Source organism: Triplophysa dalaica, chromosome 7, assembly GCF_015846415.1.
Source record: "Triplophysa dalaica isolate WHDGS20190420 chromosome 7, ASM1584641v1, whole genome shotgun sequence".
Lineage (NCBI taxonomy): Eukaryota > Metazoa > Chordata > Actinopteri > Cypriniformes > Nemacheilidae > Triplophysa > Triplophysa dalaica.
Genome location: NC_079548.1, coordinates 3,655,818 through 3,675,340, shown reverse-complemented (window position 1 = coordinate 3,675,340; position 19,523 = coordinate 3,655,818). Strand labels below are relative to the sequence as shown.

Below are 19,523 nucleotides of genomic sequence, written 5' to 3'. Positions count from 1 at the left end.
TCACAAAACCAGCCTTAAATAGCTTGGTAACATTTTTTAGTAAAAGACAAAAATGCATTGCATGAGTCAAAGTTATCAATTTTTCTTTATGCTACAAAATCATTAGGATATTAAGTATTTAATAATTATTTTTGTGAGTGGATGGCCTGCCACAGTGCCCCCGATTAACATCTTCAAAGGCTATTTTCTCAATATTTAGATTTTTTGCACTCTCAGATTCCTGAGCTTTAAACAGTTGTATCTCAGCCAGATATTGTCCCGTTCTAACAACTCATACATCAATATAAAGCCTATTTAAGCCTCGAGGTTATGTGAAAATCTCAAAAATTGGGGGTCACATCTTCAAATAAACAAATGAAATATGGAAATAAAATATCAAAATGAGATTTCAGGCAGAAAAATGAGCCTAAAGAGTGTATATGTGCATTGATGTAACAGATGAAGGTAGTTTGTTTCTGAATGTTTGTGATGAATGAAGCATCAGCTGATGTGTGTCTCTTCTCCTCCACTAACATCTGCATTCGCTCTGTTTCTGAACACCTGAAGCTCTGGTTTTATCAGGGTATCTGACTAATTCGGCCCTGCATTCATTATTTGGTGTTGTTCTCTGAACTCTTAAAAAGTTTTTACAATTCAGCATTCAGGGATTCTATGGTGTGTTTATCCCATTTGCAGAAATCTCTCTCTCTATCTCTCTCTCTTTCTCTCTTTCAGTGTGCAGCTGAGTGGGTTGTAATACGGACAGACTCGTGTGTTATTGCACTGGAGATCATGCTCTGAATCCGCAGCGCTTCAGCTCATCCGGACAGACCGGTAATTGCTGGTAGACTCCAAAACCGGCCTACATGTCGGTCAAATACAGAGACACGTCAAACACGCAGGATTTCATGTGCTGTCCTGTTCCCAAAGAATATAAAGACTCATCAATGAACAAAAAGAAAAGATTAAGCAGTTCGATCTCTGATAACCGAACAACGATGTTACGGTCTATGTGTCTCCCAAAGAGAGCTTTAAAGTGATAGTTCACCTAAACATGGAAATCATTTATTCACCCACATGTTGTTTCAAACCTGCATGACTTTCTTTCTTCTGCGGGACACAAAAGAAGATATTTTGAAGAATGTTGCTAATCAAACGACACTGAACCCCATGGACGTGAATTGTGGGAACCAATGAGACATTTCTCAAATTATCTTCTTTTGTGTTCCACTGAAATACAGGTTTATAGGCACATGAGTAGGATTAAATGCTGACAGAACTTTTTGTTGACGAAAATAAAGACACAAAAGTCTAATGTTGATCCCTAGACTTGTTTATAGACTTTCTCCAGAATTACAGGACACTAGTGTGTGTGTGTTGAGGCGGTTGGACATCAGTATTCAGGGTGGTCGTTGAGGGTCCGTCTCTTGTTCCCGCAGCGGCAGGTTTGTATTAGCACACTGTTGAGGAGCGAGTCGAGTCTCCGGGGAGCGAGTAGAGAACAGACGCCCTGCTGGTGCTGCATGTGAAATCACCTCCATTCTGCTGTGAATCTGGGTGTCAGGCAGACAGACAACACAGAGAGAGAGAGAGAGGTTAGGGTACAATCTGAATCTCCGAATGTTATATTGGTTGTTTGTTTCTAAAATGTGTCTTAATGCAAATCATAATGCAACTCAATTACATTTTGAATAGTGAGATTTGTTTCTACTACAATAATGCACAAATGTTTATGTATGTGTATGTAAAGTATGTTTCTGGATGGATTTCAACCTCAGACGTCAGATAGGGTAAAATGTTAAAAACGATCGAGACTAAATGTTAGCACTGAATCTATTTTTAATATCGCAGACCGCCCGGAGAGAAAAGTCAATACATACCGAGAGAACATGTTTTCCTAAAGAGCAGCCGGTCTACAGCCGAGAGAAAGTCTTGTTGAGTACATTAACACTAATGGACACATATTGATGACGTCGAGGATGCCAAATGACTATACGTTACTGAACGCAAGGACAAACTGTTTGTATGAAGCAGAGTTTATAGGGTTAGTTCATACAAAAATAGAAATTCATCATCATGTGGTTCAAAACTTGTATGTGAATCTTCTTCAGTGGAACACAAAAGAAGATATTTTGAGAAATGTCAAAATGAAAAATCTCACAATTGCTTTAAACTGGAGAAACAGAAATATACCGTAAAATATTTTTTCTTGTAAAATTACAGGATGTAAGGATATATATATATTTAATTGTTTTCCCTGTTTACTTATAAATTTGTTGGCTTTTTCTGTAAGTTTTTTACTGCATTTCAAAAATATACTTTAAAAAAGTAATTGATTTCTTTAGTGCCAGAAATAAACTGTAAAATGAAGGTTCCCTGTAAAATGAATCCCCTCCATTTTTCTTGTAAATTTCAGTCTTTTTCTGTTACTGTATCGTTTTTTTACCGTATTCAAAAATACCTAACATGGAAAATCTGTAGAAAAAACATACCCATGTTTGTTTACGGTGTGGGGATCAGTGTTGTTTGGTTATCAACATTCTTCAAAATATCTCCATCATTTGTGTTCGGCAGAAGAAAGTCATACAGGTTTGAAACGACAAGAGGGAAGGATCTTAATGAGTAATAAAGTGTTCATCTGGGTCTATACGTTTTGAATTGCATGCAGTTTGTATGCAGGTGTGTTGAGGTGTTCCCCACGCTGATATTAAAGTGTCATGAGCGTTTTCAGCTGATTTAAACAATCTTCCACAGGCTCAGAACCTTTAACTAATCCTGCGCTCATTACAGAGAAAGCCGTTTTTTATATTGGTTCTCTCTCACGATGGTTTGCTTCATCAGCTCTTCACAGCTCCACAGAGACTTGTTCCTCTTGGTCTCTCAGAAATAATTGCCTTCAAGCCAGCGTTTTGTTAAACGGTGTGTTCAAGGGATTCACATTTTACCTACTCACACCTCGTGATGCTAAACACACAGTTCCTCACGTTTTACTAAACGACTACATCTTTATTATCTCATTATTTAATTGTCTGATATTTTCTATATGACAGGATTTATGTTTAAAGGAATAGTTAACTTGAAGTCACAATGCGTGTTTTTGTAACAGGACGAGATATGATGTTTTGGTGTATCGCCATTTTTGTTTTCAATTTCTCTAAATAAACCTAATTTATTATATGCCTCAGAATTACAGATGAATGGTTCGTTGATTAGATTGTTGTCCCAAGCAAAATCACATTGAAAAACAGTGATGATGAGAGCTCTTTGTTCTCCATCTCTGTGTTTCTCAGGGTTTTCCTTCTTCTCAGAATATAACCTGGACCGGATCGGCCTTGAGAAGATCTGTTTTACTAAGGGTTTTCAAAAGAGCTTTTTAAGTAACATTGGCACAATGTCGAAGGAAATGTTCTGGAAAACAACCTGTTTTTATCCTTTTTTTAAAAAAAATTATGGGAACATTCTTAACAGATTTTAAATAAACAGAATAAGTTTGTTAATGTATACCACAGTATACTGCATCATATAGACCATTTTCAAGATGCTTCTGGACTAGTGTTGTTTACATCCTAATATCGTCTACAGAAAATCGATAACTGTAATAAACACTGAAGTATAATTGAATATTTACCATGGTACGGTTCAAAAACACTATAGACTCTAGGAATTTCACTGCAGTTTACTATAGTAAATACTGGTACTGTATGTTTTCACGTGTGGATTACTGAATGTGTTTTTTTTCTCACATGAAGCTCTTACACATACCCAGAAGAAGAGAGTAGGTCAGACGTCTCCCTAAACAAGTGTCGCACAGAATAACATTCCACACGTCTGGAGTAAAGGTGAGTAAAAGTTGGTAATTTATGAGTTTTGAAAATATGAAAATCTGTTTCAAGGACTGTGAGAGACAATAAATAGAGATGGAAAGGTTAATAAAAAGCATGTCATAATGTCGCTCAGATGAATGTGTGTGGGTGAGAAAGCTCACTGTTCAAACTTATTATGAAAATGATGATGTGTTTCAGCGCCTCTACACCAATAACACTGCGTGGAAAAGGTTGATTTTTCTGAAACCGTGTTTTAACAGTAAAACACCCTTCAGTTGTCATTACAATGACATTGATCTGTGAGTATTGATGATGTCCAGCTGTCCTTGGCTCGATACGGCCGATCGCTGCCCTTCACAGCGGCTCTTCAAATAACACATACAGCTGCTGTTTGACTTAACTTCCAGGTCTCTAGATTTGACAAATTATTCATTTCAAATACTGTTACTCTTTGTACTATAAACATTGTTTCCTCACATACAGTAAAGTAAGAAAATACTCCCAAAATGCCCAGTTTTTTCAACTCTTGAGAGATTGTAGATTTCTAGGTTTGTCCATATTTTACACAACCAGTGATGAGCGAGCATTTATAAGTGTATGTTTTTATCGGATGGGAGAAAATAAATGCATTTCGAGGCATTTTGTTGTGGAACTTTCTAATTTGACGGCAATAAGCACCTTAATATATCTCATTTTATTTAAGAAGTGGCACATGTCTGACTGTATTACCTCTAAAACATGTCTGACTGTATTTTAAAAGTGAAGAGATGGGCAGTAACTATCTATCTTAAATTCTTATTTACTTACTTTAGTGGAGTAAAAAGCGTGATGTATTCATTATAATCAGTGTTGTGCAAGTTACTAACAAAAAGTAATTAATAACTAGTTACTAATTACATATTCAATAGTGTTATTAGATTACTGTACAAATTGCTATCTCCAAAAAGTATTTAATTACTTATTACTTTTTACTTTCAATGTCCTACATCAACCTTGATTTGTTAAGTGATTCAAGCATAGATATGAAACAGCTCTTAATTTATTCAAATAAATAATATAAAACTACGTAAAGTAGTATTATTAACTGTTAAGTATTACAAATGTGAGAATGATATATTAAAGCGCATATTTTACAGTAAGACTTTGAATTTTGATGTCAATTAAACTATTGCACACACATATATTAGATAAATTATTTAGTTAAATTTCATCAGAAGTAACTGTAATTAAATTACAGAAAAACTAAGAGTAATCCCTTACTTTACATTTTCAAGAGAAAAGTAATGTAATTACAGTAACTAATTACTTAGTAACTAGTTACACGCAACACTGATTATAATTGACATCTACTAAAGGCCAGGGCGTCGCTAGTTCAACCTTTTGGAGTGACGCGCGCACTGCGGGTCATTTGAAGGGAGAAAGCGGCGCTACCTGCGTTTTCCGCGCGGTTTTAGACGCGAAATGTGAATCGGGCCTTACACGTGCCCCAGTATAAATCTGGAGTGTCTCAAACATTTCAATTCTAAGTTTGAACAATTTTGTTAATTTGTCAGTGTAAACATTTACATTGACAATAGCGTAAAAAAAAACACTTCTAGTAACCTAATTCACGGTTGTAAAAGTGACGCAGTCGCGCAGTCAGAAAACCCAAATTCGCGCAGAAATCCATATCCGCGTGTGTCCTTGCGACAACTGCGCACTGCGCACGCAGTCCCGCAAGGTGACGAGCGCAACTAAGGTAGACTATGAACAAAATTACGAAACTTATATAGTTTCTTAATAATATCTATCATCTTATTTTGACTCGATCATTAATAGCCCCTGTAGATGGATTGCGGAACTGTATTTGTGTAAATGGAAGCTGAAAGGAGAGATGACGAGTTTGAGGGAGGTAAGACTTGAAAAACCAACTACTGGACATCCCCAGCCAGTCAGGTCTCAGGCAAAAATGTCTCAGGAAAACCTTTGTCAAGTCTGTAAAATTGCATTTTTGCTTAGAAAAATATTTGTGTTCTCTTTCAGAATTTTTATAGCTCTAGTTTAGGACAATACATAAAAAATTGGCAGAACCTATGTGCTTTTATAGGCAGTACAGTTTAATGCAGTACAGCTGGTTCAAAAACTTTTTGTTTTTTATATTAGTTGGAGCCATAAAACAACTTTTTTCCTTGAAATATTATAATTGTACATTTATTTTTTATAATTTATTGTTATTATTGTGTAACGAATGCAGATGTGCGAGAAAAATGTCTCTCTGCTTTCATAATTTCCATACAGTGCATGCAAACATGCTAATAAAGTTTATTTTTAGTATGTTGAAGATACTTAAATATTTTTGAATACATAAATGTTTACCTTTCCCAGTGTTGTTGCATTATGAAGATTGGTTTAAACATGGGAAGTTTGTGTAATGCATTGTGTCGTATTCTTCATGCACAGCAGGTTTTTAAGGGAAAAAGTGATATAAAAGTAATGGAGGCCGGTGTCCCAGAGCTGTAGGCCCCTGGACTCAGCAGATGTTTAGTCAGTTTTCTGAACTCCTCAGGAGAATAAAGAGTTTTTGTTGTGACCCTGAGAAAACAGCAACAGCAGGAGTTTTAGCATCAAGGATACAGGTTCTCTCGCTCACTTTCAACCTTTCTTCTCAGTAAACAAGCGGATACATGCAGATCCCAGCAGTTGACCCTCATTATTTCTACTCTTTTCTCTTTCCCTACTCTGAATGTTGTAGACTACAGTGGCCTTCAGCCGCAGAGTATTTTACACCGGAGATAAACCTACAAAAAATCTGACACCCTGCTGAATTTCTCTTTGTTTCGTGATAGAAATGAACAGATTGTGTTTGGAAAGTCTCTCGCAAATCAGCGTCTTTGTTTGTGCTTGTCTGCCGTCCTGTGGGTGCTTATGTTCTCCAGAAACGTTTGTATCGTGGAAAAGTCTTTTGTTGGGAGAGTTTGTGGTACATTTCTCTTTGTGTCCGTCTATTGTGCTGATTGAATAGAGTCGTACGGCTCATTCAGACTCTGGCGCTCTCTCAATGAGGACACGTGTTGCCAAAAAAAGCGGATTTTGCAAAGTCATTCTTACTCAGGCTCATTTCTCCAATGTATTTCTCATGAATGAAATGACCGGCTAATGTAATTTCTTCTCTAGCGATTCACATAATGAAATTAAAGAAGATTAGATTCTAATCTGTACAAAAGCATTCATAATATAGAAATCCTATACATGTTTTTCACCTTCGGACACTTTTTATGAAAATGTTTTTGTTATATAAAGTTCACTTTTAAATGTCTTTGTGAAAGTCTTTGAAAGTTTTCTTTTTCATTTTTGCTACTTCTAAAATGTAATTTAGATGTAAAAATATAAATTTCTCTTAAATTATGAGAAAAAAATAATTTATATACGGATTATGTATATGTGTGCACACACACGCACACACTTATGTATACTGTACATATATATATTTATATACATATATTATATGTTGAAATACAATTGTTATATTTATAACTACAATATATGTTATCCAGTTATTAAATATATTATACTTAATATATATTTTATATTTATTCATCATTTTTGATATTATTATAATGTATTATTACTTTATCACATGCATTATACTTTAATTAAAAGTATCATTTTTATTATATTTAAAATATTTGCAATAACAATTCATATCTATTATTAAAATGCAATGTGTGTGTTCACATTGCATGTAGACGTTTTTATTTTTAAGGGGGGTTTCTGTTATTGAAGAAACCTCAAGATGACGGTTTGTTTTAGCGGTCTTGTTTATATTTACACATTTTGTTTGACCGGTCTAGAGGTCATAACAACAGACAAACAGCCTCAGACAGCAAATGGAGACGCCGCAGATAATCTACGCAGAGAAACAAACTTAGTGAAACGATATGAATCCATAAAGCCGCTTCCCACGGTAATGAGGTTTGCTCATGTCTCGGCTTTTATTTTAGCCGATGTGCATGATAGAGGTTATTATCCCTGGAGGGGAATAGAGATTTTATCTCTCTCCACAGCACCATGCCCTCGTGTCCTTGGACCTATTTTGAATATAATTTGGGATCTCCTTAGTGGCATAACAACAGTTTTACGACAAATAATGGTTTGCTGTTGTAAATTCATGGTTAATCTGTGCTAAACAGGATTGTTTTGTAGCAAATGTTTCAGGTAAATACTACGTGTTCGGCTTGTTCTAACTCTTTACTTTTTATTGCAGAGAGAGCAAATTCACATCAAAACGGTACATCCCTTTAACAATTGTCAATTAAACACAGCAATTGGATGAGAGCGAAATCACACAACACATTATAATTCATGAAAAATATCTATATGCCAGAACATTTGAAATCACTTTTCAACAAGACGCCTTCGTTTCCGAGCCGGACAGCATCTGTGCAGGCACAGATAGTGAAAACTTTATCTTTACCTTCTGACAGACGGACCGAGCGAGAAACTGCCTGTCTTATTACAATATTCCAGTTTTTACCTTCACCACAGACATAGAAAACAATAGACAGAGCTGCCACGCATTAATTGTTTTCTTTCATTATAGAAATGATTGACTTTCTGTGCATTTGTGATTCGCAGAGCTTGTTCACGGCTCTGCGGTGTTGCGTGAAGTTTAAGTGAATGCTTTTCAAGCTTTTAATCGGTGAGTTTTTCTTTTGCTGTCATTTGACTTTTAACAGATTCATTTGTATTGAACAACCATCGGAAGTTCGCAGAAGATTATACTAGAATGAGAAGAACATTCTTTGATGCAAATTCTTTTAAATCGCCTGAAAACTTTGAGTTCCTGCAGGTGTTTGTCTGAAACCGTGAAGATAAGCTGCTTTTCTTGCGTCACTTCAAGTTTTCCTTCTGAAAGAAAAAACAACAGGTTTAAAAAAAGTGTTCTTGTGCACTTTTTAATTTTGTGTCATATTTTGATATGAAATGATCAGATTTGTTCAATAACACTCTAGCAACTATCTAGGACACCCTAGCAACCCCTCAGAACACCCTAGCAACCACTGAGAGAGAGAGAGAGAGAGAGAGAGAGAGAGAGAGAGAAAGAGAGTGAGGGAGATATTCTTTGAGATGATTTGTGTCTGGTCAGGGGGACAACAAATCCCTAAGGAGAAAAAACAGCACAACTTTAGTTAACAACACACATGCACACACAGAAATAAAGAGTTAGAGAGAGAAGGAGGAGGAGTATTGATAGAGAAAGAGCTGTCTGGTTGTGAATAATGGAGTTGTTTTCCTTTTACAGAATAAACGTCAGGACACACGATTAAGTTCATTTTTATGGCAGTTTTGTTAGCAGTACATTGACACGTTAAATTGCCGTACTTGGTAAATACGCAACACAACAACATTTGGTTCAATCAGTTATTTATGTGTCTGCTGTCTATATTAAGTTTTAATGGATAGTTGCTAGAATATGTATTAGAATCCTTTAAAATGTTAACATAAAGTGTTACTAGGTATTAATGGTGAAGTCTCACAGAGTGGAATGTGATGATGTGAAGCGTGAGAACCGATCCAACCCTTCATTAGGATTCTTCATTTATCGATCAAGTAAACAGAGAAGATCAGAGTAAATGTGATGTTTCACTGCTGAGGGATGTTTTACGGTAGATGATCATTCCGAGTTACTGGTACGAGATACACGGGTCTGCTGACCAGATCAATGTCTTTGTAAAATGAGTCAATGTGTGACGTCACACCGCAAAGATCATCTGACACATTAAGGGATAATATTTATTTAAGCAAAGAGCCTGTGGTGTAATGTGAATAAGACCCAAGTTTGATCCAACATAAAGCCGAGGTTTCTCCAAAAATCATTATTTGCTGAACCTCATTCCAAGCATTTTTGTCTTGAGCGTGAATTGTGTGAATCTCCAGGCTGCTTTTGTCTATATTTTTTATGTACAGACTAAATGAGAAGTCTCTTAACCCTTGAAAAGTTTAGTCAAGTAAACTTCAGTACAGGTATATTACATATTTTATGTAGTAAATATACTAAGATCAATAGTAGACTTTGACTGTAAGGGTACTTCAGTACTCCTTGGTATTAAATTGGCCCTGCTTTTTAATTTATAAAAGCAATATTTCTATTGCAACTACAAATGAAAAGTTTACTACTTCGATACTAAGCACATATTTTAGTTTATTTAAGTCTACTTTGAAGTATGAGCTCAAAAAGTATACTGTAAACCAATTATAATTTTAAAGTGAAGGTCCAGATTTGCAAAAGCATAATAAATCCAATTCATTTGGTAAAATTGGAATGGACTTCACATAACCTTATCATCAAATAGCATGGAAAAGCAGCAAACTTTCCCGTTTAAGGGATGTTTTGGGGGGGGTGGGTGAACTGCCGTGAGGACAGGACATGTTGGGTACACAAGATTAAGTGCAGGTGGATGTAAAGTCTAAAGAGTCTGTGGTAAACTCTTTTCCAGGTCTTTTCTCAGAGTTTCACCGCAGTTGCCCAGCTTCTCCTGGTGGATGTGTTTGTACATTGGTGAGAATGGATTTTGGTTGTTTTCCTCACTATAATAGGACATGATGCAGTAATGGGCTGACTGAGTTACAGGAGAGAGAGAGAGATAGAGAGAGAGGTGTAATGGACCCTGAGCTCTCCTGTGCTCATTATTTCACCAGCGGTGAGAATCCAAAGTTTCTACTCCACCGCAGTCCAAATGCATCCAGCATACAACTCTCTCTGAGTGTGTTGTGTTGTGTGAATTAAACATGAGGAAGTTCTGTTTATGGTTTGTGATAAGTTGTAGGCGATGAGGCATAAGACGTGTGTGTTTATACATACAAACACACATACAGTGTGTGGTGTGTTTGTGTGCATGTGTGCAAGATATAGATAGGATGTGTGTATTTGTTTATTTGTGTGTGTGCTTGTGTACATGTTTGTGTATATGTGCTATAGAGCATGTGTGCACTGCATGTCTGTGCTTGTGTGTTCACTGCATGTTTGTGAGTTTGTGCGTGTGTAGTTGTGTTTGTCAGTTTACTGCATGTTTGTAAATTTGTATGTGTGTGTGTGTGTGGTTGGGTTTGTCAGTTTACTGCACGTCTGTGAGTTTGAATGTGTGTGTGTGCATGCGTGTGTGTATGTATGTATGTATGTATGCGTGTGTGTGTGTATTGCATGTCTGTGCTTGTGTGTTCAATGCATGTTTGTGAGTTTGTGTGTGTGGTTGTGTTTGTCAGTTTACTGGACGCCTGTGAGTTTGTATGTGTGTGTGTGTGTGTTTCTTTGTCAGTTTACCTGTGAGTTTGAATGTGTGTGTATGTATGCGTGCGTGTGTGTACTGCATGTGTGTGCTTCTGTTTATGATATGAGAGTATATTTACTTGTGTGTGCTGCAAAGTATATTGGTGTGTGTAAATTGTTTGTTTACTGCATGTGTGTCTGTTAGTATGTTTGTTTTTGTATGTGTTGTAACAGAGTGTGCATATGTGTGCGTGTGTCTGTATTGTGTACGCCATGTCTCTGTGTTTGTGCGTGCAGACTATTTTTTGCTTGTGTGTGTCTGTATATTTAAGTAATATTCTGTGTGTTGTATATAAGTATATTTGTGTGTGTTTTTTGCGTGCTTACTGCATGTCGTTTGTGTGTTTTGTCAAGTATGTTTGAGTGTGTGTGATGTAAAGTGTGTTTGAGTCTGCAGGTGTGTGCATGCGTGCGTGTTTTGTAGAGTTTGTGTTTTACTGCATGTTTGTGTGTGCAGTGAAATATATTTGTATGGGTACGTTTGTGATCGAGTATTTGTGTGTTTGTGTGATGTTGGGGTAAGAGGGGTCTCAGCAGATTAAATGGAAATTGATTGGAGATAGTTAATGAATATTCAGTCTTTGGACACTGAACTGTGGTGATATGAGCACGCACACACACACACACACACACGCACGCACGCACACACACGCACGCACGCACGCACACACACACACACACACACACACACACACACAAACAATATTCTATTTATGTAGATGAGGTCACAAATACTTTTTATCTCAGTTGGTTGTTTGACGCTAAAAAATATCTGAATATGTGATGTGTAAAGGTTCAACTGCAGCAGTCTGATTGAAGTAAAGTGAAGTCCACCTGTGCGGACCCTCGCTGAGAGAGATGACACAAGCGGTTAGCTGTGGTCAGTCTGATATCGGCTAAAGCTGACAGATAATTGTGTGTAATTGGCGTGAGGTTTTGTTAACGTGTGATGTGACCTGTGTCAACCAGAATTACAGGCACGACGGTCATGGTAAATTTTTCCTTCACTTCCAGAATACGTCATGCAGTTTCTCCGTGCAGAAAAACATCAGGTTAAAATAATCTCGAGTCCCACAGCAACAATCAGTGCATCTTGTCAGAGTGTTGAGATGTGATGTGGATGATAAGCAGCGTTAAGTCTGTAAGTGCTTCGAGGAAGCGTCATACTCCTCCATGTTTACTGATGAGATATTATTTCTCTATTCTTCTTCACCGCATCTTTGACTAAACAGAAGAAAAAAACAACTCCTGAAGTGGCCATCAGCCAACGTGTCCTTGAAAATTACAGCCCTTGAAATGTCACACCTGGCTCCATCTGCATGAGAAAAGATCAGTGATTTTCATTGGACGGAGATCTGTCCAATCAGACGAGTCTCTTTAAACATCACTAGGTAGTGGTTTCTTTTTAAAGGCCTGATATGCGGTTTGGTGTTCCTTTTTTCTCTGAAAAGAGTGAAGTAGTTTAAAAAAGATGTTCAAGCGAAATGTATTAGTGAAATGGTCCTGCGCTTTTGATACAGACATGAAAAAAACAAATAGTCCAAATGTCAAAATTTTATGTTTCTTAGGAAATGGAAAAAATCTGAGCTTTTCAATATTTGAATTCTGTGTTGTCAAAGTTGGCAAGCACTTTTTAATACTTTTTCTTGGATAGATCTTTCCAAAACCCTGTAACAAACACGAAGGCTGACTAATAATGATGATTTATGGCAAAAAGAAAAATCACGAAATATGGAGATACTAGGTTTCAGAAGGACGTCTGTGAAATAACCTAGACGACAAAGTCTAAATGAAAGTAAAAATCGTATGAATGCAGATTTTAAAGATGTACGTAATGTCTTGAACTACCCATGATGCATTGCAAACAATCAGTGATGTTATGTAGAAAATATCTATTTGATATGTCAATCAATGCAACCAAACCTTTTGCCTCTCTATCGCCATCTCTGTTTACAAACAAAATAGCAGATTACTTATTTTTGGGTTACATTTACATTTAGTCATTTAGCAGACGCTTTTATCCAAAGCGACTTACAGGTGAGGTAAGCAATGGAAGCGATTGGGACAGTATAAGGACAACAACAAGCATAAGTGCAATCAAAAAAGAAGACTGGTCTCATATAACCTAACACAGTATACAGAGCTAAGTAAGTGGGTTTTCTTTTAAATGGTGTAAAAACTGACATCTTAAAATAAATCTTACCCGACCACTCAACTTATACTGTAAATCATTATTATAAGCTTTTTTTATTTTGGATAAATACAAAAAATACTTGATTGTTAGTGCAAGTGAACATATTTAATGACATCACAATTAAGGCTTTACCTGAGTGGGCGGAACCCTTGTAATGAGGGTCTCGTTTCCATAGAAACAGTGGCATCTCTGATTCTAGCTGGATTGTAGGTATTGTTTACTTTGAAATTGGCTTTTGAATACATTTTTATATCATACGGACCGGTCTACAGAAGCATCTAGCATCTCTTAATAACCTCAGAGTTCACGCTAGCTCTGGTGGGACAGCTTCATACATTATAGCAAAAAAATCAATTTCTCTGTGGGAAAATGAGTGTGATTTTTATTTACACATTCTATTGGGGCTCCTGAAAAATACGCCGGGCTTTTAAACAAGCAACATCTCCAAAGTTGAAAGAGAAAAGTTTTCAGGTCCGTTTTATCTGTCAGGGGTTCTTAATTCAGACTTATCAAGCGTGTCAAGTCGAGACACGAGTACATCGGTTCTTCTCTTCTTCTGTGCTCAGTAAAATGCAGGAGATGTTTCACGTCAGCAGTGGTTTGTTTCAGACTGTCGGTGACAGTCGAGTGAATACAAGTCATCCATCACGGCGACAGAAAAGGTTTCCAGTTGTGACAGGCTATCAGCATCATGACAGATGTTCTGGGAAATCCTCTATCTCCAACACTTTCATTTAGTCAAAGTGTCATAGAAAACCTCATAAACACATTCATTCATTTATACAGAAAGAAAGAGAGGCTTTTTACTTCCTACTACACTTTCACCGGCACGTTTTTATCTTCTTTAAAAGAATAATTTCAGTGTCTGTAGTGTTCTTCGTGTGCTCTTTTGAGATAATGCTCTTGATGTTTCACTATTTGTTCTTCAGTTTTCTCCTTAACTTTTTAATACACATTGCTGCTCATATTCTCTTCAGTTCATTTATGACATCATTTAAGAACAATTTGCATGATTACTGATGAATCTGTGTTTAGTGTGAGATGTGTTCAGTTAATGACAGATTGTGTTGTTTTTTAGGTCTTTAAGATGCTGCATGTTTAAAATGGCTTCAAAGAATTAGAAATGTGATGATTCAGGCCAATAGGTTTTAGCTCAGTGCTCATATGGCTCGTGTGTGTGATGGGTGAAGTGTTTGGGGTTTTCTCAAGGACACTGAATGATGTCTGGGGATTCTCAGTCTCATGAGTGTCATGGCTTTAGGGTGTAATATGGGCACGAGACGGTTACTTATTTCCCCTAGGAAGCCATTACACTCCTAACACCCTCAATAGTGCGTGCTTCGTGTGTGCGTGTGTGTGATTCTCCAGGCCCTGTATGGATCTGTGTCTCACATGGGACTGCTTGAATAGAGATTTTGAGTCCGGATGATAAAGTTATCCTTGATTATAGATCTATAGGTTTTGTATTGTGCAATATTATATTTTTACTTATTTTAATCGTAGTAGTTTTTCTTTTTTTTGTATAGATTTCTATTTGTGTTTTATCTTGGTGTTGTGGAGTTGCAGTAACGGACCAAATTTAACCTAATAAAGTATTTCCGATTAGCATCATTTTTTTATTACGTGACATATTACAAACATCCTGTTTTTGTTGTATTTTGATTTTATTTGCTGGTAAATTCATACATATGCTGATCAGTGAAACACAAATCAATCTTTACTAATGACAATCATCACTAATGCTTTGTTAAGGTACCGTAAGGTTAGAGATATGAACTCAACTATTAAACTTTGGCATAGTATTAAAGTACCAATGAAATAAAAAATAAAAAAATTCATGAATTATTGCAGCGTTTATACTAAATACTCATCAATGTAATTTTCTTTCTAAAATTCATGTACCTAAATAATCTTGTTAAAATCTAAAAATGCTTTCGCCCTGAAACGACTATCCATCTCAAATGACATAAATTAGACGGCTTGGGCGGAGCATCAGTTAACTCCTCCCCTTCAACTGTCAGTCTGCTGCCATTTTCATTTCAAAATCAACGTAACAGCTGTTTTTACACATCTAATCAATTCGTAGTGAAAACACAAGCCACGCCCACTAATTTTCTTCTTTGAAATTGGGAACTGTGTCAGAATACGGAAGTAAAAACGATCACAACATCCAGTTCACAGGGACTTTTAAAGATTTGGCATTTGGACCGCTCGTGTTTCAGAGAGTTGCGCTGCTTTTATCCTAGTGATCAGATTACATTTTCAATTGACTAAACCTGTTTGAACCTATCTGTCAGATCAGTCAATGGAATTTACTTTTGTTTGGATTGTCGTCTTCGTCCCTCTGAGATGCTGTTGACTTTACGTTTGATGTCTCCACCTCTGTCCATCTGTTACTATGGCAGCCTGAATAACCTGTCTCCACGACAACTGGTCATTTCAGTCAGATCCTGGCCCTCACTTGTCCTTGGGTCGACTTACAATCAATTTTATTATTGTAACTTTGGGAATGGTCTTGCCTTGTTTGGAAGAGGAGGTTATAGACTTAAGACCATAATAAACATGAGGTACAGATATTTAAGATGACCTGACAAAATACAACAAACCGGCTAATATCAATCTTTAGCGTATAAAACTGAAAAATACTCCACAAATAAATGTAAATTAAATTGAAAACAGCAAAGGTCTGCAATAGGCCTCAGAGATAACACCATTGTTGTTTTAAAAGATTAAAAAAATTCACTTTATTCACAGTTTCATAGCAACTTGCCATAAAAAATGTATCATATTCATGACCGTAAAAATCTATAGTCCCGCATCATGTTAAATACCCCTGCAGTGGGTGAGGTGGTAGATCCGGCGTTCGGTGGCTCACAATCGATATGTGGCTCCATCTACGTGTATAAATATTTCAGAGGCGAGTCCACGACTCGGGGGGCATCTGGCCTTTAGCGAAATTTCTTGACAAAGCAGTGAAAGGACGGGCGGCCTGCGTTATTTACCGCCGTCCCTCCAGGCACAGGGACGGAGAAGAGAGGTCAACGCTTGATCTTTCCTCACAGATAATGAGTCTCACGCTTTCATGATTTATTGACACGCTCATCTTCTCCCGTGTGCTGTCATCATCTGTCTTTCAGGAGTTATTCTCTTGTGTCCCTGAACACAACACACTACAAACAAACAGACTGTGTTGAGAAATCAAAAAACATTGTGAATGTAATCTTAAGGGAGATACGAACGGAGGGATCAGAGGAACTTTTAAATCCATACCTGACAGGTTTAGGTTGTGTTTACAAAAAAAAACTTAATATGTTCTTTTTGCATATTCCCAGTGTTGTTTTGGATGAACATCTGGGTCTGTAGTTATTAAAGATGCTGAATCATGTTGAGATGTTTGACAGATGATAAAACAGACAACATCATTTAGCCACACCCATCACTCCTGTTCTCCTCAGACGTGATAGACAGTCCGTAAAGAGTACTTTCTCAGTACAAAGATGTCCTAACATCTCCCTGGAGTCTGAAAATGTCTGTGATATCAGCTCCTACTGCAAACCACCTTCAGCTAGCTTTATATAATCTCCTGTACAGAGAAAATGTATTCTCAGATCTCTCAGTTCTCAGTTAAATTGTGTTTAATGTCATTAAGTTTTCAGTTATGTTTTTTTACATTTGGCTTTCAATCTATTCACTCTTATAATTCAATTGATTCATTTCTTTTATCATTATGTGTTTTGCCTGGGATCAAATCATGGCCTTCTATGCACACAGCAATTCAAGGCTCTGCTCTTGGCCTACAAGAACACCACTGGTTCGACAGCCCCATATCTTCACTTGCTAATACAGACTTACTGTATGTACCCGCCAGATCCCTGCGCTTGGCAAACGGACACTGTCTTGTGGTTCCATCTGCCCGCTGCTACAAGATCAGCTGAAATCAGCTGATGCTCCTGAAAACACATCTCTTCCGTTAACACCTGACCGATCAGTACTGACTTTTTTACTCTTTACTATATTTACTACTTCATAGGTTCTTTGGAATGACTGAGGTGCTAGACACTTCCATAAAGAACCTTTAACACATGAAGAACCTTTTGGTTCCATAAAGAATTTTTAACATATGAAGAACCTTTTCTCTTTACAAAAGGTTCTTTGTGGTAAAAAAGGTTCTTCAGATTATGAAAAAGTAAAAAAGAGATGGTTCTTTAAAGAACCTTTGACTGAATGGTCTTCTATGGCATCGATGTGAAGAACCTTTTAAGCGCCTTTATTTTTAATGTATATAGCAATAAAAGGGGTTCTTGGATCATAATCATAGGGGAACCAACTTTGATGCTATAGATCCATATCTTGGTTCTACAGTGGTTCTTTGAATGACTGAGGTGCTATACATTCTTAAAAAGGGTGCTTCAAAGGTTCTTTGAATAACCCTTAGGTTCCATAAAGAACATTTAACATATGGAGAACCATTTGGTTCCATAAAGAACGTTTAACATATGAAGAACCTTTCCTGTTTACAAAAGGTTATTTGTGGTGAAAAAAGGTTCTTAGATTATGAAAAAGTAAGAAAGAGATGGTTCTTTAAAGAACCTTTGACTGAATGGTTCTTCTTTGTCCTGGCCGTGAAAAAACCTTCTCAGACACTTTTATGTTTAAGATTGTATATAACCGCTGAAGAACCATAGAGGGGCTAAACAGGTTCTCTATGCGGAAGCGGTGCTGTGCGGATCTATATAGTACCTCAATCATCGTAAAGAACCCTGAAGAAACCTCTGAAGAACAACTGAAGCACCAAGATGTGTTTCTATATAGCAATTAAAGTGGTTCCCCTGACGAGCCGAGAACCATTTTTAGTGTTATATAGCACCATTTTTTAAGTGCACTGAACTACTAACTGATCTGCAAAGTTGTATTGTATTGTAAAGTATGTATTGCCTAAAATAAGTAAGAAAAATAAAATAGACACAAATTAGTTCTCCATTGGTATACGACACATATGAATGTAGAGCTAAAATAAAGCAAATAGCATGGCTCAGGTCATTTTCTTTGGGAAGAATTTCATGAAAATGTTAATATTTTGATCTCTGACCTTTCTTCACAGACTTTCCCATAATAAAGAAAAATCAAAGATGAGATCTTTCAATGTTGCAGTTATTTCTCCTAATCATAAATGAGATGAAACGTTTAAGTCTCATTTCTGTCTCGGATATTTCTTTTGAGAAAAAGAGTCTGAGAAAATACAGAAGTTTCAGAAGAGATCTCAACAATGTCTCAAACTTTGCAAACAAAAATCAATATTATTGGAGATCTCTATATGAACTCAAAAATGTCCTATCAAATTGACCAACATCCATATTATTTTACATGTTCACTACATTCATTTTACACCTCCAGACTCGTGTATTTGAACAATTACACTTTTATTTGTTTCTGTTTTTATTTCTCCAATTTTAGGAGTTGATACTTAAATGAGATGTATAGCTGAGAACTCCATCAGATCAATTAAGGTGCAACCACTGACACATTATTCAGATGTCTTTTTGAAATTTAACTGAGATTACTAGAAAAGCCGGAGAGTTGACACAAAGCCTCCATTGGTTCCTTATTGTTTATAAGAAACAATCGAGAGATTTAAAGCTGTTTTCCTGTGGGCACACATTCGCAGTGCGCATATTTGCTGAATATAATCTTAATGAGGTTACAGGCATATAGCGTAACACATTGCCGTGTGTTAATCACACCGTTTAATTAAAGCACTTTCTCTGTTTCAAGTGTGAAATTAGCTGAGTCTCACTTTGGCTGTTTGCCAGACCGAAACTTTTCAGCTTTAGGAGAGAAAAAATGCAATTTAAAAGTGTACATAAAAATCTTTATAGCCACACACAGTTTGATTACTGAAGCTGGTTTTTCTGTGTGTTCCCAACAGGAACCGGTCCTGATGAGAGTCGGCGTGCTGTCCGCGGGATGCTCGGAGGATCACCGGCGACATTCAGTCATGTAGTAGATTCGACACGGTGAATAAAGCATCTCGCTGACATTTCCCCGTGATATATGCCTCCTGTTTTTGTTGCCGTCCGCCGTGATAAATGGTGTCTGTTTTATTTTTAATAAGCCTTTGGAAATAATGAGATGAGGTCCCTGACAGTCTGGTTTGTACGCGTGCGGTTCACCCCCACCTCTCTTTCTGTCAATTTAATCTAGCAAGATGAATTTAGTCAGT

At 36.8% G+C, this 19,523-nt stretch overlaps 1 long non-coding RNA gene across 1 annotated transcript; it reads left to right on the top strand.

Moving 5' to 3' along the window:
• Positions 1-1,431: 1,431 nt before the first annotated feature.
• LOC130426847 (uncharacterized) lies at positions 1,432-19,290 on the top strand. Its single transcript, XR_008907231.1, has 3 exons — positions 1,432-1,574; positions 3,729-3,818; positions 19,230-19,290. It is a non-coding gene; the product is annotated as an uncharacterized LOC130426847 (long non-coding RNA).
• Positions 19,291-19,523: the final 233 nt, after the last annotated feature.